The sequence below is a fragment of the Hyaena hyaena genome, unplaced genomic scaffold, assembly GCF_003009895.1.
Source record: "Hyaena hyaena isolate Hyena2069 unplaced genomic scaffold, ASM300989v1 scaffold_1335, whole genome shotgun sequence".
Lineage (NCBI taxonomy): Eukaryota > Metazoa > Chordata > Mammalia > Carnivora > Hyaenidae > Hyaena > Hyaena hyaena.
Genome location: NW_024081966.1, coordinates 161,471 through 185,358, shown reverse-complemented (window position 1 = coordinate 185,358; position 23,888 = coordinate 161,471).

Here is a 23,888-nt window from a genome sequence, read left to right as displayed (position 1 = left end):
AGGTTCCTCTTTCCAGCAATTAGAGATGCGGGAAAAGCATCACTCATCTGACTATATCCTTCTCAAAAAGAACGTTTGCTGGTTCTCAAGTATGCCGTGAGTTTAATACCTCTGAGAATGCACTTATTCTGTTCACTCATTTAAGAATGACAATGCTCAATATTTTACCAAGACCCAGATATAATTTCTATTGTATTTTCTCATCCTTATAACTCCAGACTCAAGGACTCAACAGAATTACTTGCTGTTTTCTACATGGCCTCATGGCACCTGGTTTACACATGGCATGGCTAATAACTACTTACATATTTTGCATATATATGCATGTCTCTCTGAACAGAATGTCAGATCTTGGGGAGAAGGAATTATTTTACTCACTATTGAATCCCCAATACTAGTAAGGTCTCACAAATTATGAATATCAGCCATTTATCAATAAGTTAATTCAAACACCATAATGCTATTTTTTAGTTAGCTAGGTAATTAACCGGTTATAGTTACTGACCCTACTCTGAGGTTGAACCTGACATTTATGACTGCTACTTGACATCTCCTTGTAGAGGTCTCAGAAGTACCTTAAATTTAATATGTCCAAAAAAAAAAATTAGTGGACTTCTAGTACCTAACATGGACTCTAATATTTTCTGCCCGAGTCAATGTTACCATCCATCCAGATGTGCAAGCAAGAAACCTAGAAGTCACTCTTGATAGCTCCTCCTTTATCATCTTGTTTTTATTACATTTCCATTCCTCTGGATTTTGCCTGCTACAGATGTTTGAGTCTCTCCACATTTTGCCATTTTGACCATCTCACCCTAATGCCAAACACTAGCACCAAAAGTACCAAAAATGAGTTTACAAGAGGTGAGTTAGGATTCCCTGGGTGGCTCAGCTGGTTAAGCATCTGACTTCGGCTCAAGTCATGAACTTGTAGCTCATGAATTTGATCCCATGTCAGGCTCTATGCTGACAGCTCAGAGCCTGGAGTCTGCTTCAGATTCTGTGTCTCCCTCTCTCTCTGCCTCTCCCATGCCTGCACTGTCTCTCTCAAAAATAAACATTAAAACATGAGAGAGAGAGAGAGAGAGATGAGCTAAAGGCAATAATTAAGTAAAATATGAATAGGTTTCTAGAGTTTAGATGATGAAGAAAATTAAAAATTAAAAAAAAAATTGATGTCCATCACAAGAACTCCCACCTATTAGGATTAATAGGAAAATGGCATGGGGTTTTAAAACAACTGATGTTTGAGGACCCAGTGGCAAGTGTGGTATAGCTGTAACTAAAGAAAAATATTTCAATGGATTGAAGTGACTGATAAGATACGAGACTGGACTAACTCAGTAAGTAGGGACCAGATTGTAAGGCTTTACATGGCATAAAATAGAGTTTTAATTCCATCTTGTAATCAAAGAGCTAAAAGAGGACTTTAAGTAGAAGATTACTATGGTGGCACTGTAGAATTCAGACTGGAAAGAAAAGGACTGGTAACAGAATATTACAAGAAAAATGTCCTGAAAGGGTATTGTATAAAATTGTACTGTGTTGGAATGAGTGATGGCAGACATAAGAAAGAACTATGAAGTAAATTTGACAGAATTTGGTGTCTGGTATGAGAAATATAAAGCCTTAGTAACTCTGATTTGTAGCTTAATGGTGGATGGTGATGTCCTTAACTGAGACTAAGATTACAAGAACTGAATAGACTTTGGAGGCGGTGCTAATGGGAAATCCTGACACTTCAATTTGATGTCTGTAGTATTTGAGAAAACTGAGATATATTCAAGAAGCAATTAGATGTAAATACCAAAAGAGCTGGAGACTGAAGACATAACTTTGAGAGACATCAACACATTGAAGGTAGTTGAAAGCATTGGGTAAATGAGATTATCTTGAAACATGTACATATATGTATTATGTAGAAATGAAATAAAGGACCAAACCTTGTCGAACCCCAACAGTTAAGGTGGAGGCTCTGCCAAGGGGAACATAGCATTAATGGTTGGAGATCTAGGGAAAAAGTCACAAGGGAAAACGATCTTAGAAACCAAGAGTGGAAAAAAGAAACCTAGAGTAAAAAAAAAAAAAAAAAAAAAAAAAGGGGGACAGGCAAGTAAAAACTGTACAAAGGTATCAGGTAGTGCTGAAATCAGGCAAGTAAAAACTGTACAAAGGGTTCAGGTAGTGCTGAAATCAAGTTATCAAGCAGGTGATCATGAGTTTGTTAGAAACTTTGGTGATTTCATAAAGCAGGTTAAATAAAAAACAGATGTCAAGTAGGTGCAAAAGGAATGAGAGATATANTGGAGGCTCTGCCAAGGGGAACATAGCATTAATGGTTGGAGATCTAGGGAAAAAGTCACAAGGGAAAACGATCTTAGAAACCAAGAGTGGAAAAAAAAAAACTAGAGTAAAAAAAAAAAAAAAAAAAAAAAAAAAAAAAAAAAAAAAAAAAAAAAAAAAAAAAAAAAAAAAAAAAAAGGGGGACAGGCAAGTAAAAACTGTACAAAGGTATCAGGTAGTGCTGAAATCAAGTTATCAAGTTGGTGATCATGAGTTTGTTAGAAACTTTGGTGATTTCATAAAGCAGGTTAAATAAAAAACAGATGTCAAGTAGGTGCAAAAGGAATGAGAGATATATTATCATAACTTGAACAAGAAACACACCAGGGGCGCCTGGGTGGCACAGTTGGTTAAGCAACCAATTCTTGATTTCAGGTCAGGTCACAATCTCGTAGTTCATGAGATGAAGCCCTGCATCAAGCTCTGCAGTGACAGTGTAGAGTCTGCTTGAGACTCTCTCTGCCCCTCCCCTGTTCTCTCTCTCCCTCTCAAAAAACAGTGGGGGGGGGGGGTGGAAGGGAGGAAGGAAGAGCCCAGGATTATAGTGTTTTAGATGTGAGAATTGTTTTATAAACTAGGTTAATCTCCATTTCCCAATTCCAGAAGAGCTGAAGTAGCATAATGATGATATTCAGCAGATCTAGAAATGCATGATGCTGCCCTGATTCAACAACTTATCTTTCTCTTTGAATCTTCAAAGGAGATATAGGTACCACAGCAGCAAAACAATTTAACATTTTTCTTATAAGCTTTCAATGTCAGAATTTTATAATTTTAGCATGCCAAAGGAACCCTATAGAGACCTTACTCTGTAGAATATCTGGTCACTGAAAGAGACTTATAATGAAGTAGGCTGTATGGTTAACTCAGTCTTCCTTATATCCCCCAGGTTCAGCGTTCAGAGTTTGATACTTCAAATGATTATATGTCACCACAACACAGTATATTCTGATTCAAAACAGGATAGAGAAAGAAAAATGCCCATAAAGGAACAATCTTGAGAATAGTCATACTGAGCTATTAGAGATCACCTGAAAATGTACTTATTAGCAAAGTACCCAGTAAGATATTTTAAATTTCAAATACTCCAGATCACCATCTCTCCTCCTTTAAGGAGAAGAAAGGTGGGTTTCCTCATTGAGAAGGAGTCAATTATTATCTATGGACTGAACTTTATTTTAATTTTTTAAAATGTTTTATTTATTTCTGAGAGAGAGAGACAGCAAGTGAGTGAGCGTGATCAGGGGAGGGTCAGAGAGAGGGAGACACCGACTCTGAAATAGGCTCCAGGCTCTGAGCTGGCAGTCAGCACAGAGCCCGACACAGGGCTCAAACGCACGAACCGTGAGATCATGACCTGAGCCGAAATCGAACACTTAACCAACTGAGCCACCCAGGCACCCTATGGACTGAACTTTAGAAACACTATTTTTTTTTCCACTTTATCTTCTGTTAGGTAACCACATCTAGTTTGAAATGATTCAAGTAGAAATGCTGCTTCTAGGCAAAAGTCATTACTGGCACTCAAGAACTCAACTTAGGCAACCGGTGAAATTATTCTGGGAGGTTTTAAACCTAAATTAAAACATTTTCATGTACATGTTCTTGACAAGCAAGAAAGCATATTTCTTGTCTCTAGAAATGGAATGAAATTCATTTTGATTTCACAATAGCAATATATACCCATTTATATTACCAAATTTTGCTCATTTACTCATTATTTCTAAAATAAAAGTTACCTGTAGAAAAAGTTGCAAACTTCTACATCTAAATTTGACATAAATCTTTTTATAATCAAAGTGGACAAGTTAATTAATTTACTTTGTAACAAAAGAGAGAACAGCAATTTGCCTTTGGCTACAATTCTACCCAAATGGGTAGGCACTTTGGTCAGCTCTTAATTATAAAAGAAATAGTGGCATCATTAAAATAATTTTAAATGAGTAATCCAAAGGTCACCTTAAATTTATGTTAGAATATATATTTATACTCAACTCTTACAAATAAACCTCATTTTAAATGAACTATTAACACTATATAATTCATGAAGATCAAAGTAGGAAGATGCCAGAAAAATGAACACTTTCCCCTGCTTTCTTATTGTTCTATCAATCTCTCTCTCCTCAAAGCCTTGACTTAAAGACCATCTCCCAAGGACTGAGAATTTGAACTAGTTGTTAGTTGTTTCCTCTTTTCTTTTCTTTTCTTTTTAGAGAGAGAGAGAGAGAGCATAAGTACAGAAGATGGAGAGGGGCAGAGAGAGTGAGAGAGAATCTTAAGCAGGCTCCAAGCTCAGCCAGGAGCCTGACTTAGGGCTTGATCCCACAACCCTGGAATCACAAGCTGAGCCGAAACCAAGAGTCAGAGGCTCAACCAATTGAGTCACCAGGCGCCTTGAGCTAGTGGTTTGGTCTTATGTGTATCTAGATTTGTCACTCTCCTATGGCCCAGAAGCCATAGTTCAGCAGTCTCTGTTCCAGAGTACTGCTGCCCAAATGCAAAGGTGATGTAAGCCATCCATGTAATATAGCATTTTCTATTAGCCACATAAAAAAGTTAAAATGAATAGGTGAAATTAGATTTATTAATATATCTTATTTAACCAAATGTGCCCCAAATGCTAGCATTTCAATGTCATTAATAAATAAAAATTGAGAAATTTTTTATTCTTTTTCAATACTACATCTTACAAAGCTGGTATCTATTTTATACTTAAAGCAAAGCACTTACCAGTGTAGACTAGGCATTTCAACAATAGAAAATCTCAATTTAGAGTAGACTGGTTCCAAGTGCTTAAACAGGCACCACTGACTAGTGGCCATCATACTGAACTATATGGCTACAGACCATGAAAGAGATTCTGAGAGAGCCAGTCTCCTGTGCTACCCAGAGTCCTCTCCTCTAAAGATAACCTCAGAAGACCTTGTTACTGAAAACCAAAGAGTCTAACCTAAAGTGTGAATAAATGAATGAATAAACAAGGGAAGAAAGGCTAACTGCTAAGAGCTTAAATCACCCCCTCCTATGTGTTAATAGTTTACTCAGCTTAGTGTCTTCATTATTAGACTGCAATTTTTTTGAGAAAGGGGGAGTTTGTCCTTCATAAATTTGTGATTCAGTAGCTCTTACTTCATTCTACAGGCTGTTTTTTTTTTTTTTAATGTTTATTTTTGAGAGAGAGGGACAGAGCATGAGTAGGAGAGGGACAGAAAGAGAGGGAGACAGATCCCAAACCAGGCTCCAGGCTCTGAGCTGTAAGCACAGAGCTCTTTGTGAGGCTCGAATCCACAAACTGTGAGATCATGACTTGAGCCAAAATCGAACACTTAACCCACTGAGCGACCCAGGCACCCCAGACTGTTTTTTGAGTAAGCACTGAATATGATAATAATTATATTTACCATGCCCTCACAAAAATATGTTGCTTTAAAACCCATTATCTAGCCCTAATACAGAACTGTATTAAGTACTATTAACTAAACAAGAGAGATGAAGTCAGTGCTTCTGTAAATTAGCCAAAAAGTACTGATATATAAACAAGTTAGTCCAGTAAAGGAGGAAGAAAAGAATCAGAGAGACAGTCTTTCTTGAGCTAAGTCCTGAAAGCTGGGCAGGTGTTTCTTAGATCAGCTCTTTCTGGTGGTAAATAGTAACAGCCAAGCTACTGTTCAAACCATAATTTATAACCAAGAGAATTAAGAAGGAAGTTTAAAAAAAAGTTAAATAGCTAAATGTTGAATATCTAAAATCTTTTTAGGGCATTTGAAGAAATTTTAACATCTACATATTTTAGTTTTATTAAAAAAAACCTACAACTATCCCTATCAATACCTTTCCATTTAAAATATGCTTTCTCTATAGGAATAGAAAAATGGAAAACTATCCTCCCCATAAAATTTGGTATCTATTTCAGCAACACAATCCTTTTACTACTAGGGACAAAGAAAGTGGAATTTGAATGGTTTTGCTGACTCAAGCACAAAACATGCTCTAAGTTTAAAGACTAGAAGATCTTGTAATTTACAATTCTGAATGAACTCTTTATAAATGCAGAGTATTTCAAAATCTATCAAGAACAGAGCATGTTTGCTAAAGAAATGGCACCTTTGAAGTCTTGAATCTGGCTGACCTTTCCTTCTTTTGGCTTATTCAAGATAAATGGCTGAGGAGAATGACTAAGTGTTAGGGGGAAAAAGCGAAGAACCTTCAGAATGCTGAGGCACTTACAACAGTAGATCATTTCCTTTCATTGCAGGAACCCCTGCCAATGTCTGATCATTCCGATGATTAGTTCAAACTAATCATGAATGATTCATTAAGTCAGTCTTTAGTTTATTATAAGGTCTAAGCTGCATACACCTGGAATATTGATAGGAAAGAAACCACTGTGTTTCATTTAAAATAATATTTTGCCAAAAGAAGAAATAATACCTGTGTCTTTCTTGTGTCTCCTACTGTATAAACAAACTTCAGTGGAAAATAATTTATCTATTCTCATAGAGCATTCACAATTACTAATTCAAAATTTATTCACTGGTCTTATTTGATCTTCCAATATATTTGTTGTGGCGGTTGTTATTGATTTTTCTCAGGTAAAACTGGCTCCGAGGCAACTTAGAACGGGAAAATAAAGGTGCTAAAAAGCTATGCTAATCCATAGAGTTCCTGGTCAGACTGTTCTAGTAATATAACCCATTTATTAAGACTTACTACATGCTGGGGCACCTGGGTGGCTTAGTCGGGTAAGCGTCCGACTTTCGCTTAGGTCATGATCTCGCGGTTTGTGGGTTCGAGCCCCGCATCGGGCTCTGTGCTGACTGCCAGCTCAGAGCCTGGAGCCTATTTCAGAGTCTGTGTCTCCCTCTCTCTCTGACCCTCCCCTGCTCACGCTGTCTTTCTCTCTCTCTCTCTCCTAGAAATAAATAAAAATATTAAAAAAAAAAAAAAGACTGACTACATGCTAAAGTATCCCCATAGCATATACTGTCATTTAACCTAACATAGAACTTGCAAGTTAGATGGTCTATCCTCTTGCTGGGCAAATAAAGAAACTGGAATATAGAACTTTAACATACCTTGCCCAAGTTACAGTAAGTGGTAGATCTGGAATTTGTTTAGTTATCCAATCAATAAATATTTATTGAGTTCCTTTTCTGAGTTTGACCCTATTCTAAATGATATGGCAATGAAAAAAACAGATAAAGCCCTTGTTCCTACAGAGGACACCCTAGTAGACAGAGGCTGTCAGTTAAAGAGAAATACAATTAAATATTATCACCAGCAATAGGGGATAGTAAGATGAGAAACCCATCTAGGTAAAGATAAAGGGTAAAGAAAGGGTTCATCCAGTCTACAATTTTATACACTCAGGTTACAGCAGGTGTCTCTGTTAAAATAAAATTTGAACAGAAATGTAAAGGGAGAAAGAGGTTGTGTGTTCCAAGGTAAAGAAAAGATAAAGGGGTTTGATGGTGAATCTTATTGATATGTTCAAAGAACACCAAAAAGAGCAGCATGCTTGTAGAGCACTGGAAAATGATTAGAGATGATATTAGGAAAGTCACTGCGATAAGACCCCCCCAAAATCTTAAATATAGTAAGCAGATTTTAGATCAAATTCTCAGTAAACTCAGACTTTCAACAGAGGAGTGACTTGATCTAAACTTTTATTCTAAAAAGATTACTCTTTCCACTTCAGAGACAATAAAGTATAAGAGAAATGTAGGGGTTAAAAAATAGAAATGTGTTGTTAATATAGGTGTGTCTAGATGAAGAGCATTCAAAGTGTGAGAAAGGTTCTTATTTTGGAAATGATTTAAAAGTAGAGCCAACATCATAACTAAGAATATATAATTAATTGAGTAAAGGAGTGCCACGTTTTTCATTAATAAGGTTTTTTTTTTTTTTTTAAAGTAAGCTCAATGCCCAATGTGAGCCTTGAACTCATGACCCTGAGATCAACAGTCACATGCTCTACTGACTGAGGCAGCCAGGCACCCAAGGAGTGCCACTTCTAAGCTTTGTAACTTTGCCTTTCAAATTATAGCTACTCTAAAAATATAGGTTAAATGAATCAAGTAATGTGAAAAGAAATATTCCTTCCTTCCTTTTTTACTTACTTACTTACTTGTATATTTTAAGCTATAGCACCAAATGGAGTCCTAACATTACTGACTTGCTTAACACATTTCAAACTGCTTCTTTTGTTCAAGTTATATCCCCTTGTCTCTGGGATTTTCATAAAACAAAGGTGGGGGGAGATGGGGAAGAAGGAGTTCTTTCTTTTAAGAAGGAATCACATCCTCTCAACCCATTTTTTCTTTTTCTTTTTCCTAGAAGACTGCTGGTTGCTCAAAATAACAATACCAAGTTTATTAACTTGTATACATTAGAAAACAAAAACCTTAGTAATGAATATGGATGTGGACTGCCTAAATTCAATTCCCAACCCATATTAGCCTTTGGAACTTGGACAGTTGCCTAACATTCCCAGCTTTCAGTTTTCTCATTTGTAAAACTAAGATGATAGTATTATTCATGTCAAAGGACTGTTGTGAGAATCAAATAATTTAATATACATTAAGCAGTTAAAATTGTGTCCCACACAATAGTATTAGTTTTGCTAATGTCATCATTTCATTTGTTTCCACATGATAGGCATTTGATATATCTCAAATTAAATTGGGTTTTTGCTGACACCCATGCACTACTTTTCCCTTCTACCTTCTGCAATTCTTTGGTGATTTGCAAAGTTAAGAACAGCGCTAAGGTACTATATTAAGACTGAATGATAGTACCAGGAATACACTAGCCTCAGGCATTTCCTGAAAGAAGGTATCACAAGTATCACTTCTACAACAATACATTTTTAGCAAATTCCATTTTGAATAATTTCAGACTTTTGCTGTGCACCTGACTCAATGCTACCAAAATGCAGAATACCCCATTACAATCCATTACAGTATGATCACAATCAGTATTTATTTAGGCTGTTTATAAAATTTTGTTTGTTGTTGTGTTTGTTGGTTTGATTTTTAAATAACATCATTGGTATAACTGACATACAATACATATTTTAAGCGTACAGTTTAAGTGTAAGTTGTATAAGTTTAGGCATATATAGCCACCTGTAAAACTCACCACAATCAAGGTAAAGAATATATCATCTTGCAAAATGTCCTTGAGCTCCTTAACAGCTTCTTCACACCCCTTTCTGACTCTTTCCTGCAAAAACCACTGATCTGCTTCCTGTAACTATACAGTAATTTGTATTTTCTAGAATCATACATAAATGGAAACATACTGTTTGTACTCTCTTGTCTGGACATTTTCACTCAGCATTATTATTTTTAGATTCATTCATGTTGTTGTATGTATCAATAGTTCATTCCTTCTTATTGGTGAGTAGTACTCATTTAAGGAGATCTTGCAACTTCTTTATCCACTCACCTGATGAACATTTGAGTTGTTTCCAATTATTGGTCATTGTGAATAAAGCTGTTATAGACATGTACATATAAATGTTTGTATTGTATGTATACTTTCACTGCTCTTCAATAAATACCTAGAAATGGACTGAGTGGATAATATGGTATGTGTATGTTATTTTTTTCAAAGTAGTTTTACCATTTTGGATTTTCACTAGCTATGCATGAGAGTTTCAGTTCTTCTACATTCTTGTCAATATTTGATATGGTCAACTTTAATATTTTTCAGGCATTCTATTAGGTGTGTAGTAGTAGCTCATAGTTCCAATTTACATTTATCAATGACACCATGCTGAGGACCCTTCTCTGGCCTCTGACAGTTTCTTCACATGTGCTGATCAATACCTGCCACATACATGAAAAGCACACCTTGAAAATCTGTAGATCTCTCTGTTCAACTCTCTCCTCTATGTAACTCAGCCCTGTGAACTTCGGTCTTCCAAGAGACTCAGTTTCCTCTACTTATTTCAAGGAGTCCCTGGACTTCAACTGGGTTTCCCCTGCTCTGCAACCTGAAAACTCTTTTCATGGAGATAAACTGAGGTGACTTTAGTCTTCATTCTAGTTTTTTTGTATCTTTCTGGAATCATTATCCTTTGTTGCCAAGTGTACAATGTTGTTAAAAATCATTATTATACATATTTTATCCAATTTTGTAACTTAGAGACTTGCATTAATGTATGTATTTGTGTCTTTTCATTATGCGCACTGAATTCAGATGAAAGTGTAATACCTGATTATCTATGTGATCTTCGGCAAATAACTTCTATGAATCGCTACTTTTTAACTGTAATATTTAGGTAATCACATTTAGTATTAAATATGATATATGATAATATGATGACAATCAGTCTTATGGTGAACTTTAAATTTGATAATGCATATGTGTGTTTTGTATAGTGACTGGAACATAGCTATCAATTATCACATATTTTAATACATGAGATCAATAACATTTGCCCCAGCTACACTATTAATGATATGTCAGAGTGTCTCATAATGGGGGACTGAGGGAAATGGGCAGGCATAAATGTGGAATCAAAATAGAATTAGATTCCTACCTTTAGATTAGAAAGGTTTTTCTCTCAGTGAGCCTCCTTCTGTAAACAATGGTCAAACAGATACTAAGTTTGTGTCTGATCCTTTCCTTTATCTCTTCTGACAAACCTCCATCACCCACTCCTCTCAATTTCTGCATCTTTCTTTTGATTATGAATACAATCAAGGTATAGGCAATTCCTACAGTTAAAAACCTTTATGTGTAAATTTCTATGTATGTTTTGATCCATGATGAACTGATGTTAATGTTTCATTGTCAGAGCTTATTCTTCTAGGTATTGGCAATAATTAAATATGATTCATGTTCAATAATAAATATAAAATAGAAGTAGGGATAGATTCTTTAAAGACACTGAAATATCAGAAATGTAGCCATTCTTTTATTAATTGGATTAGTAGGGACATAACTTTTAATGAAATACTGTGTCAGGATTACTTGACCATAAATTATTAGGCAATGCTGCAAGAAGCAAAACCTTTATCTTAATCAGGAAATTAGAGTAGTAATATGATGGAAATAAATTTTATTTCTAGAGTTTTATGAATTTAACAACTATGATGTCATTAAATATACCACTATTCAATAACAGTGATTCCTCTTTGATTATCCCGATGTAAATACACATTGAAGGATATTAGATATATAGAGAGGAATATAATGACATATAAATACAAATGCCCATGTGTACATCTTTATATTCTTTACTTAAGAAAATGTTATAACTAAGTTTGACAGAATATTTGTTAATTGAGGGAGATTTAAGAGAAAAGAATATAACTACAATAACAGCTTTCTGATCCAGACCTGGTCAAGGTTTTGAAAACTGCAAAGAAATCATTTTCCTCTAACTCAGGGTCATTCCCTACGCTGAGTTTGTATATTCTCTGAGGGCTTAGTAGATACCTGAAGTTCTTATTCTACTTCAGTTGATATTTGTATATATGCTCCAATGTAAGTCAAAGTTTAACCAGAGAAGCAGAACGAGCAGGAGGTATGTAAGAGAATAATTACTAAGAATTCTCTTATACATAATCATTGCTGGTGAGGCAAGTCTGAAATCTGTAGGACAGGCTTTCATGAAGGGCAGGCTGAATGCACAGCATGGGGTGAAGCAACTATCCACATGCAGAATTTCTTCTCTAAGGAAAGCTTCAGCTCTATTTTCAGGTTTTTCAACTGACTGATTCAGACCCACTAGTTTTTCTAGAATAGCAGCCCTTTTATTTTGCGGCAATACTATGAACTATAGGCACATCTACAAAATACTTTCACAAAACACCTAGATTTGGGACTAACTGAATAACTGGGGACTACAGTCTAACTGAACTGACACATCCAAAATACCATCATAATGCTCTAGTGTCCTGTTAGCAGACATGGGGTTAGAAAGCTGAGGGCTTGGTCAGTCCTGTATGTTTCTGAGCTCAGACATTCAGAGATCATTTCCATCCTAAGGTGTTGTAAGAATCAGAGTTATAAATAGTTGCCTACAGCAGTCACTGTTATTAACCACAGGAAATTATGGGCTAATTTTAAAAGACTAAAGGTCATTCTTAGTTCTTTTCTTCTGTTTTTCTGACAACAGAGCAAGAATGGAAATGTATGATCTTCTAATGCAATGCTATTGTTCAAAGATCCCTCTCCAGTAATTTATTCATTGACTGTTGGAAGAAAATAATTTAAGAGTCCTCATATTGTACCACATGCATCAAAGGCCAGTTTACCCTATGGCTACCAATTACGACAGGCAATTGTCTAGTAGTAATTAGAAATTTCATAGCAGGTCCATAAAATAATGGAGCTGTAAATGACTGTTCCATATAGTGATCAGGCGGATTACTACAGTAGGAGTAGAGAAAGATGAGAGCTGTGAAATGAGAATTCACAGAAGGGAAACAAGAATTAAATAGAAAACTCCTTGCCCCAATACGAATATATAAATTGCATTAGGAGGAAACACTTAGTAATCTCTCCCTGGAATTCAAGATGTGAGACTTCAATTATAAAATTAAATCTCCAGACTTTCAGTGGTTGTGGGGGTAGGGGCAGGAATAGAAAAGATTTTAAACCTTTTTTGTGGTTGTTCTGCTTTGCTTTTTCACATAAACTCTCCACTTATTTAAGCTAATTGTTATAGCACCGGACTCTTAGCCAGAGTTTCTTATCCTGGGGTGTTTAGATACAGAGGGTATTCCTGAATATGTTTCAGAAATGTTTATGGAAGAGTATTTCAATTTTGTATACGTGCATGTCTGTGTACTTTTCTGAGGGAGGGCTTCTCACTTTCTTTTGCTTCCCAAATATTCTATAATCCTAAAATGGTAAGATACACTCTGGGCTTAAGCCCATACTCATAAACAGACAGTTGTAATTGAAACCCAAATATTTAAAATTCTTGTGACCTTGGGTGATTTCATGTCTTTTAATTTTAATTTCCTTATCTAGAAAATTTGGGTGAAAATATTTTCTTGAAAGGGCTGTTATGAATAATAAATAAGATAATGAATATAAATATGGTAAATTATCAAGTTCTTTACCCAATAAGTTATTTTTATAGGCATCTTCCTAAGGCTAAGGAAGTATACCTGTCTTCCACTCTGAGAGCTCTTTCTTTTTTTCTTTTTAATGTTTTTAAATTTAATTTTGAGAGAGAGAGAGTGCAAGCAGGGAAGCAACAGAGAGAGAGAAAGAGGGAGACAGAATCCCATTCAGGGTCTGCACTATCAGTGCAAGAACCCGGAGATCATGACCTGAGATGAAATCAAGAGTCAGATGCTTAAATGAGTGAGCCACCCAACCACTCCTGAGAGCTTTTCCTAACATCCTGAAAATATTACAGCTTTGAGGAAGCAGCTTATACAAATGCCTGACTTTGGACCAAAGCTGTACTTCAGTTACAGCAAACGTTACTTCTGTTTTAATGTAGACATGTCTGTGCCCCTTAGTAGATCATAACTTTTGAAATATCATATACTTGTTTAAAGTTTTCAAAGTGCCTGTAGGATTTTAACTTTTTCATTGTTGCTGGATTTTTCTACCCTTTCATAGCCTTGTAGGGAAGAAAAAAACTTTTATCCCTACTTTTCTAAGTTCTGGGTTGGGACTCCTGTAACAAAAAATAGATTAACCAGAGAAAAGCATATATATTCATTTTAATATATGCTTTGTGTTACGTGGAAAGGGAAATAAAGGGATCAAAGATCTCAATAAACAGTCTACTTGAGTGTTTTCCTGGTATGTTCAGGGAAGAGTACAGATCTTGAAGAAATGTGATAGGGCAAGGAGTAAGAGCTCAATGAAGTAAACTGGGAGACACTTAGCAAGGCCCGTTCCTTCAGATGCTTCTCCACGTCCCTCTACCTTTGGAGATAAGGATGTTCCTTTCTTCCGAATGTAGGGAAGGCATGTCTCACATATGGGTTTGATTACCTGCTTCAGGCGAAGGTCAAAAAGTCCTTCCTTCACATGCCATTTCTCAATACCTTCAGCTTAATATTTTAAGTTTGAGATGCCATACTGTGGGGTATCATATGCTGAATGCCATCAATGTCATCATTAGGTAACAGCATAAAGAAGTGGGGTACCAGAAATAACTGAAAGTCACTCTGGTCTTACCAGCCTCATTTGTGGACATGAATGAGGTCGTATTTCTGAGCTTGTTATTGCCAAACAATTTAACCACAATCTTTGAGCTCTTCATATAAAGTTCTCTCCTCACTGGCATATTTCCAGGAGACTCAAGTGAGATTCTCACAGTCTATGATTCCATCTGGACGACCACCTGCCCCATGACACCCTGCTGAGCCCCACGGCCTGGGCCACCATTTGCCGCTGCCAGGCTGCTGCTTTTTCACTCTCCCTGCTATAATACTATGGGTCAGACTGTGCCTCAAACATCCATAGTCACCATTCCACCAATAATTCTGCCCTTACTGGGGCTGATCTCTACTCCTGTCAAACTCATGGGATCTGGGTTTTCAACCTGCTGGGCCTTCATCTTGCCTTCACAGTTTTCTGTGAAGTGAAATGGGAGAAGGCAGACTTCCTTCCATTACAACGGTCTCACAAGAGGTTTCCTTGGGGCTCACAGTGTTGCAGAATTTAATGAGACAACTCAGTTTGACCTACAGCCTATGGTTTTCCAGTGTACAAATGTGCCCACAGGCACAGATTCAGATCATACATCACACTGTATTGTAACTACCATTTTTGATTGTCAGTTTCCAAGGCTTGGACAGCCTGATAGATGTATTTAGATCTAATCTACTTCATATCAATCTAGTGGATATGGCTGTATCTATAGAGTATACAGCTACAGCTATACAGATACAGACACACTTAGACATTATCTAGTACTTAGTGATATTTGGGGAATGTCAAGGGATGTGTGTCATCAAAAATATCTGCATTTGCCTCCATCACTACTAAGACTCACTGTTGCACAAAAAAATACATACATAAATGAAAAAACAAATTTAAATCAAGACTCGGGTTCTTTCAAAGCTCAAGGGAAGGGGAATGTGAGAAGAACCTGAATGCAGAGCTAGAAAATAATGTTCTCTTGAAAGACATATCAACCTATGAATGCTGAGGATAGCACAGCTCTGAAAAATGAGTAAAAGCTAAGAAAAAAACCTAAACCCTTAAGTCCTATATTTTGTAGTTCATCTGGTCTTTTATTGGCCCTGGTCTCAGCGTTTTATATTATTCTCTGAAAATATCTTTATGTAACTTGTTTCAGAGCATGAGAGGGGAGACATGTGCTTGCCTATCACAAGTATATTTAGTGCACTTCTACATTATTTTTGGCCCACATAAATTCCCACACCCATGTGTATATATTTATGAAGTTTAGATCAAATTAAGATGGAAATATCAAGATTATATACATTTCACTGAGTCAGTCGCTTGAGTTTAGTTTTACCATATTTTAAAATAGATAATGGATGAGTACTCTTTTTATGACTGATTTAAGGATTACATGAAAGTTATCTAACAGAAAAAAAGATAATTACTACAGGGATACAAGCAATGCTAACTCTTGGTTATTATAAGGTTTGATCATCCAAAATACTCTAAGAGTAATTTAAATGGAACCTTCCACCAATACAAAACAAAACACAACAGCAACAAAAGAAGACTTCTATTACAGCCTTATTGGAAAACTGCTACTGGGAGCTTTCTTCTTAAGGAAGTCCATCGTTTTTTTGTTTTGTTTTTTTGTTTTGTTTTTTGTTTTTAAGAGCAGCTTTAGGTTTACAATAAAGTTGAAAGCAAGGTACAGAGATTTTCTATACTCCCTTGTTCCCACACATGCATAGCCTCCTCCAATATAAAAATCACTCATTATAATGGTACATTTTTTACCAAGGATGATCCTACATTAACACATCATAATCACTTACAATCCACATTTGCTTCAGAGTTCACTCTTGGTATTGTATATTCTAGGGGTTTCAACTTGTGCACAATAACACAGATCCATCATTATACAATATACGGAGTATTTTCACTGTCCTAAAAGTCCTCTGTTTTCTGCCTATTTATCTCTCTCCCACCCCAACACCTGGCAACTGTTGTTTTTTTCTTTAGTCTCCATACTAATATATGGAGTTTACTTGAGATAAATATCTTAGCAATGGCCCCAAATTTGCCTCTCTTTAATTTTGTCTTCTGAAGCAACACACATTGAGTCCATTCAATTATGATGATAGCCTTTAGAAAACTTAGAGACAGATATCCCATACTTCCTGAATTTAATGTTCTCCTTCAACTGTTCCAAAGAGCCTCACCAGGATCATTGACTTCATAAGGATACACTTAAGTTTGCAAACAAGGTTGTTAAAGAGTTTGATTTAGATTTGTATCTACAATTGTAGGTCCTGGAGGCCATGGACTATGTATAATCCTCTCTATAGGCTCAATGTGTCTTACTACTAAGAAGCAGTGAACACATTGGTTGGATGAACAAATGACTAAAGAAGCTACTTTCAAAACATCCTTCTAATATAAATTACTGTTAACTGTTTACTTCCCTCTATGATTTCTTCATCCGGTTTTAGTTTTGAAAGAAGTCTGTACACAAACAAACCACCCAATGAGTTAATTTCTTGGAATAAAAAAAATTCTAGGAAATTTAGACTATGAACTGCCATCTTTCTCTTTACCTGGCTATAGTACTGGGTTGTTCCTATGCCACTTGAGAACTGGCTGATTTTTTAAAGACTTTTTTTTTTTTGGTTGGGGTTTTTTTTTTTTTTTTAGTTTTTCAAAGCATTGAAGGGATTTTACAAAATGAGGGCTACCTTAGCATTATAATGTTTAATAAATACTAAACTTAGGGCTATACAACAGAACAAGGAAAACAGAACCAGCCCTTTGTCCAGTGCCACTCTCTGCACAAGGACTTCAAGTGGGTAGGAAATTTCCCACAGACGGAGCAAGACAAACCACCTGAGATTTCTCCTGGCAAAGGTGTTGATTCTTAGCATGGGAGGATGATTTGGATGAACACTTGACAGAGACACTCCAATTCTCTACGGCCTCAAGGGATCTTGTTACAAATACCTTGAGAGAGGCAGTTCTAAAAAACGGACAGAGTGAGTCTAAAAAGAGTTTCCTCTAATATGTTCTAGGGAGCAATATAAGAAACTGAGTGAATGGGAAAACTCAGCAGGGACCCCAATAACCTTTAACACAAGTGGGCCAAAGCCTCTCTCTCTTTAGCAAAAGCAGCAGGTACTGCGATGTGTTTAACATCCAGGAATGTTTGTGCTGATGATCTGGATAGGACGAGCAACAGCCAAGTCACCACTCAGTGGCCAGGTAAAAGCTAGTCACAAAGCGGGCCACCAGGAAATAGAGCAAAGACAAACAAAATGCATATAGGTATGTGAAAATAAGCATATGAAACTACAAATAAGGAGTTCCTGAATCAGATTTAGTAATTTCGAATTATCAATTACTTGCTAGCTGGGTAATAACTGGGTAACATTTTAATCTTTCTGCTCCTCATTTTCTTTATGTGTAAATTGGGATAATAATAGCACTGACATCGTAGTTGTTCTAAGTACCAAATAAATTCCCTTACAGTGTCTGAATATAGTAAGCACAGAATAAACATTACCTAGCATTATTATTATTATTATCATAACGTAAAAACAACCCAAATCTTCTTTTAAAGGGGCTAGGGGGCATCTGCGTGGCTCAGTTGGTTAAGCGTCCAACTCTTGATTTTGGCTCAGGTCATGATCTCATGCTTTGTGGGTCTGAGCCCTGCATTGGACTCTACATTGCCAGTACAGCCTTCTTGGGATTGTGTGTCTCCTCCTCTCTCTGTCTCTCCCTTGCTCCAGCCCTCTTTCTCTCTCAAAATAAACAAACGCTAAAAAATAAAATAAAATAAAATAAAGGGGTTAGGCTGAGTAAAAAAATGGGAAAGCAATCCATTGTAGTAATAGGCAGACATTAAATTATGCACATACCAAAATGAGGAAATGCCCATTCTTCCATCTATGCACCCATTTTTTACATTTGAATAGCTGTTGTATATCAAACGTTGCTTAATATTTTGTGTCATAATGTTCCTTAAATAAGAGATACTTGAGTTTTTCTCTCCAATTCTCCCACCTTCTTAGACTAGTATGGAAAGAAAACAAAACAAAGAGGAAGCCTGATTTCTGTACCTACAACGGTGACATGTATTTAAGAGTTGTTGCCTGAATACAAGTAGTATGGGAGACAAGCTTGAGAAACTATGAGAAGTGATGGTTCTAGAGAGCAAGATCTAAGAAGATAATAGTAATATGAAATCGAAAAACATGGAAAACAAATTCTCTCGGGAGAGGATATGGTTGATGGGAGTTTAGAAAATAATAGCTAATGATTTAACACTCAGTTTTATTTCATGTTTTGTGTTTTGCAGAATGCACACTCCACAAACTTCATCCTTGCCTCAATCAACACAGCTTTGTGTTAGTGTTGCTTGGGGTAATTGAAGGAGATAGAATTCTTTTCTATGTGTGGATCAATATGGCACAGAAAGGAGAATACAATGATGGAGACAAAATATAAGGAGATTCAGATTTGAACAATAATGGAAAATTGGAGTGAATACTACATGCTAGATAATTTGCAACCTGTGAAAAGCTATTTGAATTTCTACTCTGAGTAGTGTAATTGAGACCTTTTATTAATAATTACGAGAAAGGAATTTCCTACAGCTGAAAAGAACAGAAAAAAGGGGCCATTTGTAAGCATTTACCGAAGTGAGTTTGGTGGACATTTTTGAAAGTTCTTACATGGCGGTGGGCATACAAAAGAAATATTCTTAACTTTGGAAGAGGGAGGGCAAGTCTCAGGTAATATGTCCTAAGACACATGACATCTGAAATATTTTGGTAGATTGGTAGGAATTACTTTGGAAAAAAAGTAGTGCATTTATACCATATAAATAACATGAACAAAGAGTCAGAAACATGACTGGAGAAAGGATTTTGAAGGTTATTCACAGAAGCAGCTTATCCTAACAAATGATTCCTATTTATTTTATGAGAAAATTAGAAATATAAGTACACTGTTATTAGAACTTTATATAGATTACATGTAGAAAAATATTGGAAAACAATGTGCCTGTGAGCATTGGATTATGTTGTTTGTAAATTATTTCCATGCTTATTGAAAGGAAGCTTCTCTTACACTATGCCACACGAAAAAGCCTTCAGATGATTTCATTCCACTCAGATCTTTGATTCTTCTAGATGAGATCCCAAATATTGTAAAACAGAAACAGTCCATCCTTCTAGTAACCTGCCTCAATATCTGACCTGTACAGCAACCAAGAAAGATGTCTGATGTGATTGTTTTAAGCTGTTAAGTTCCAGGGTAATTTATTATGTAATCAGAGTAACCATAAGAAGATATTTAAATATTTAGAATCAGTACTAATCAAGAAACCCAGGTACATGGGATCACCATATTTGCAAACTGTTTCATATTATTATATTTATATAGCACTTAGAGAAGCCATATCTATTTTCCCATTTAAAGTAATATAATGCAGTATATACAAGCTCCAAATCTAGAATCTGACTACCTAGGTTTAGAATCTAGCTTGCCATACACTATCTGTATGACTTTAGAAGAATTCATTAACTACTGTATGTTTATTTCTTCATCTACATAATTGGGAAAGAAACAGTGCCAACATCAGAGGGTTGTGACAAAACTAAGGTAGATACAACATGTGAAGCCCTTACAACTTGACTGGTACAGAGCAAACACTTTGTAACTTACTGCATGTTAGCTGCTATTATTATGTCCTTTGATTTGTTCAACAATACTGTGACATTAAGTGTGAATATTATTCCAACTTTATAGGTAAGAAACTCAAGTTCAAGAATGAATATTTTGTCCAGACATTTTGGACAAATGTCCAGACATTTGCTGATAGGCAGCAAAGTTGGAAGTCAAATGAGTCTTGTGACTACAGATTCTGTGCACACTCTTGAGTCTCCACAACAGTCTTACTGAATCAGACTGCAGGGGTGAGCCACTAATCTAATTTTTAAAAATTTAAATTATTCTAGGAGGTTCCTATGCACAGGAAAGTCTGAATGAACCCTCCCTGCATCTAGTCAATACATAAAAGATTCCCACAGAAGACATTTTAAAAATCCGTTTTTCTTTTTGAAAGCTTTACAGCAGGGGAAAAAAATCACTCTTTGCACTTTTCACCTAATAATCCATGCCATGCAGATTTTTCCAGGCGATCCCCAAGTACTTTAATAAAATCATGCCCTAAAAAAAAAATACAACTGTTCCATAGTTGCCCTCAGTTGACTGAAGAACAAGATGAGGTGTCCCCAAGTGACAGGCTGCACTGCTGCTTTTTGGCAAGGATAAACTGCTATTAAGTATGTAAAAAATCTTTGAGTATAGTTGACATACAATGTTGCATTAGTTTCTGGTGTGCAACATAGTGATTCAGTTTCTCTCTACTCTGCTATGTGCACAGGTGCCGAAAGTGTATTGAATGTTTATCTGGCTGCCCACATAGCTGCACAAAGTTTCTTGTGCCTTCTGTCCTGAGACAGGCCAAACTCGGGTAACCCTGGTGGACTGAGTTATTATTAGGAGATGATACTGAGGACCTCCCCACAAGCAATGTTAGGGGCACAAGTCACAACACCTGTGGATTTTGGCAAGCATGAGCAGCTTTCAATCCTTTCCCACTTCTCATTAAGAACCAGACATCTGCTCAATATGGCTATGGGCACCTTTCTCTCATTTTCTCCGTGAACTCTAACTTCGACTCCATCGTACATTCTATTGGTGATTGCTGGTGCAGCAACACAGGAACCATCACTGCATTGACAGTGGAGGCGAGGGAAGGGAGACAAAGACAGAAGCACTCACTGAGGGATACTTTTCAAACCTGTGTGAGAGAAAGGGAAAGGGCAAAGACAGAGGAAAGGCAAGGAGGGAGATTTCTTCCCATTGGGAGGGTTGATTTATATGAAGGTCATAAGCAAGAAGAAAGCAAAACAAAAACAAAAACAAAAACAAAAAACAAAAACCCTTTTTTGGCCTTATGCATCTTTATGAGAGCCCACTACCCTACTGTCAGACAAAAATGTGTATTTGGTGAAGGTCATGAAGAGCTTATTACTGAAATACAGAGACCTTGATTTCATTTTTGCTGATCTAGTTTGCAGACAAAAACTCCTTGTAAGTACCCTAAACCTAGAAGACCCTTAAACTTTTCCATATATTATTTAAAGGCTTGTTTTTACATGGCAGTTGATTTACCGAGACTTACAATTATAGAAAGTAATGACAAAACAAAATATCCATGTGTCTGAAATCCTCTGAGATATTGCAATAAGCATTCCTATGGACATAAATTATTCCTTTAGGTCCCATTATCTGAGTAATCCCTTGCAAAGCTAACCTAGAAGTGATTACATTGTGTAGCATGCAGGCACCCTGGCTCCTCACTCAGCCACTTGCACAACTATACACCCCTAGGATATTTACTCAATGTCCCAAGATTTCATTTTATCATTTGTTAAGAAAGTAAAGATTGTAACAGCAGCCTCCTCTATCAAGAGATTCTGGATCCTCCTTCTGTGGAATTGACCACACTTTTCTTTAAAGCCTTGCCATAACCTAAAGTCCTTTTTACTGTATCACTTAACATATTTTTTGCTTCCACCCAGATTATACACTGTACAGCTGTCCAACCAGGCAAATAGTGGACACCCAGTACATACTTGTGAATGAATGAATGAATGAATGAATGAGAAAAGTTGTGCAAAACTATTATGAAGTACATTCACATTACCACCATTTCACAGCAAATGAAGCTGAAGGCCCAAATGTTAAATCAGTTGCCTAGGGCCCAGGACTAAAAGACGAAAAGATAGAATTTAAACCTCAGTCCTGTATCTGCCTTCTCACTCCACCTTGCAGACTTCAGCATGATGAGGTTTCCCTTCAGAAAGCTCACAGAGCATCTTATGCTTTGTCTGGGGTCACTATTACCTTCTTCCTTGCATTGTGAGGTGACCGCACTTGCCTCATCCATTAACTAAATTCAAGATTTCTTAAGGACAAAACCACGTATTACTGATCTTTGTGTTTGAACTCATAATGCCTAGTTTAATAAGTATTTGTGGAATTGAAAAATATAGCTTTCTAAAAAGATTCCAGCAATCCTTCTGATTTGTTTTAACTAGGGCTCTAAGCTGTGGTAAAAAACCAATGAAATGATTTTCAGCACTAAGATTATTATGCCTCTTTTCCAGCAAATTCAAGGTCCCTTCTTACATTCATCACAGAGTTTTACATGTTTTCTGTACAAATATGATTTTTCCCCTCCACGGTCTACATACTCTATTTTCGAGAATTAATAGAATCTGAAATAATTTCTCATAAGTTTACCCTCTGCTGCAAGTCTTTTCTCCATTTACCTAACAATTTGTAAACAATCTTGAAATATGATCTTAGATCATTTAGAACAAACCATGCAAGAAAGCATTAGTGGGACTATTTATTTTTCATAAGACATAGAAAAAAATCTATGCTTTCCGACTTTCTGATAAATTTTTGATATTTCAGATAAATTTCACATAAACTTTATTTTGTATGGCGAAAAGTTTGAACTGTACTATTATGACTTCTGCATGTAGTATTTTAAATTTTATTTTATAGAACTCTAAATGGTTTCCTAAGTTATTTTTAATTCATGTGAATTACCTGGAGGTCCATTAACTCTCATCAGGCGGCCCCAGGAGCTGAATGCTGGCACAGTGACTAACTCCCAGAGCTTGAGAGGTAGAGACAGATGACAAACTGCCAGAGTGGAGAGACTAGAAATAAAGGTAAACCTTCACCAAGAGCCCAGCCCACTTACTGGCCTGCATTCAAACCCACAAGACTGTAATCCAACTAGTACTTTTGGCCTTAAATAATCAGGATCCAAGAAAGCTAACTGGAATGCAAGACATGGGTTTCCCAAGAAGCCGACTATACTTTTGGTAGGGGGTGGTACTACATTACTCTAATGCTTCCTGATTTTGTTCATCCAAACGTAGCAAAGAAACAAAAAAGATGGTTATACTGGGAGCACTTATGACATTTTGCAGTGCCAGGATGATGGAATATCTGCTTAGTTAAGAAGTTTTACCTATGCAGCACCGCCGCTAGGAATCCATCACTAATGAGTTGGGGCCCATATATCATAGCTAGAGAGCATGTGACAGTTTGAGTACAATCCAAGTCCTGGCATTTCAGGATTGTGCACTAATTTCCATCAGAATTCCTCAGGATGTGCATGATCTTTACAGCATTAAGACTGAAACCCATTTCTTTTTTTTTCCTTTTTTAAAAAAATGAGGGCATTGTTGGGGGGGTAATAAAGTCTAGCTAGCAAAGTATAAAACGACAAAAGCGAAGGGCAGGTGGCAAGTGAAGATGTAAGAACAATGGACTATAAT